General features: G+C 34.8%; 1 pseudogene; it reads left to right on the top strand.

Annotated features, from left to right (window-relative positions):
* LOC101510543 (aspartic proteinase CDR1-like) lies at positions 1 to 1,310 on the top strand (annotated as a pseudogene).
* Positions 1,311 to 1,928: the final 618 nt, after the last annotated feature.

Here is a 1,928-nt window from a genome sequence, read left to right as displayed (position 1 = left end):
TAATAACAAAGATGAACACAAATTCTTTTCTTATCCTTTTATTATTTTCCCTTTGTTTCATTGTTTTTCATTCCCATGCACAAAACAATGGTTTTAGTGTTGACCTTATCCACCGCGACTCTTTAAAATCACCCTTCTACCAACCTGCAACCAAATACCAACTTGTGGTCAATGCTGTACGTCAGTCCATTAGTCGTATTAATCATTTCTACAAAGATTCACTCACTGATACTCCTAAATCGTCTGTAATTCCCGACGGAGGTTCATATCTCATGACTTATTCAGTTGGTACCCCACCATTTAAGTTATTTGGTATTGCTGATACTGGTAGTGACATTATTTGGCTTCAATGTAAGCCTTGTGAAGAATGTTTCAACCAAACGACTCCTAAGTTTGAGCCTTCAAAATCATAAAGTTACAAAAACATTCCTTGCAATTCTAACACATGTCAATCTTTGAGAGACACTTCTTGTACTGAACAAGATTCTTGTCAATATAATATTCAGTATGGTGATCGATCACATTCACAAGGAGATCTTAGTCTCGAGACTCTTACATTGGATTCCACCACTGGTCATTCTGTTTCATTTCCTAAAACTGTGATAGGATGTGGGACTCAAAATACAGTGTCATTTGATGGTAGAAGCTCTGGTATAGTTGGCCTTGGAGGTGGATCTGTGTCTCTTACAACACAATTGGGATCTAAAATTGGTGGAAAGTTCTCCTACTGTTTGGTACCATTATTGGGTGACTCAAGTGCGACAAGCAAACTCAATTTTGGAGATGCAGCCGCGGTTTCAGGTAATGGTGCTGTGTCAACTCCTTTAGTGAGTAAAGATCCAAAAACTTTCTACTATTTGACCTTGGAAGCGTTTACTGTTGGAAACCAAAGAATAGAATTTACAGGGGATTCAAATGGTGGTGGTGAGGGTAACATCATAATTGATTCGGGTACAACATTGACTCTTATGCCAAGTGCTGATTATCAAAATTTGGAATCAGCTGTAAAAGAATTGGTTAACCTAGATATTTATGAAGATCCAAACGGTCAATTTAGCCTTTGCTATAATGTCCCTTCAGATGGATATGATTTTCCTATAATCACGGCAAATTTTAAAGGTGCAGATATTAAATTGCATTCAATTAGTACATTTATTCCAATTGCTAATGGGGTATATTGCTTCGCTTTCATGCCATCTCAAATTGGTTCCATCTTTGGAAATTTGGCTCAACAGAACTTGTTGGTTGGTTATGACGTCGTTAAAAATGTTGTATCTTTTAAGCCTACCGATTGCACCAAGTTGGGTTGATTATAGAAACGCAACTTTGTATTCACAATAAATATTGTATCATACCACTTCCTTATTTAGATTGAGGCCACCATTTCGCCTCTAATTTCCAAAGGTGTCAGCCTCAGTTGTATTATATTTTAATAATTATAATAATAATAATAATTTATTATGAGACCTATATGTATATATACAAAGTAAAATAGGTTTGTGCTGATTCTATTAAGTCGTTTTAAAAAGTTCTCGCCATGCGGTATATATCGTATTAATTCTCAGTAAAAACAACGCCACACCCTGGTCATTCGTAAAACTAACATAAGGTCTCGATTTTCAAAAAAAGGTAGAAGAACACGATTTCGTTGTTGATTATCTATTCAATAAGGTGAGTGTGGTTTTTCTAAAATTTTATGTCGATTAAATTTTATGGCCATTTACAACGCCTTTTCAAAAAAAAAAAAAGCGTTGTAGAATCGAGCATTGTAAAAAGATACAACAACGCTTTTTAAAATAAAAAAGCGCTATAAAAAATGTAGATATATTGCGCGTTTGTTATGCACATTTTACAGCATTTTTTTAAAAAAAACGCTGTAAAATGTGCACTCAGTATATGCATTATTATGCACATTTTACAGCGCTTAT

Source organism: Cicer arietinum, chromosome 7, assembly GCF_000331145.2.
Source record: "Cicer arietinum cultivar CDC Frontier isolate Library 1 chromosome 7, Cicar.CDCFrontier_v2.0, whole genome shotgun sequence".
Taxonomy (NCBI): Eukaryota; Viridiplantae; Streptophyta; class Magnoliopsida; order Fabales; family Fabaceae; genus Cicer; species Cicer arietinum.
Note: the sequence above shows the minus strand (reverse complement) of the source record. Positions and strands in the feature narration are given on the sequence as shown.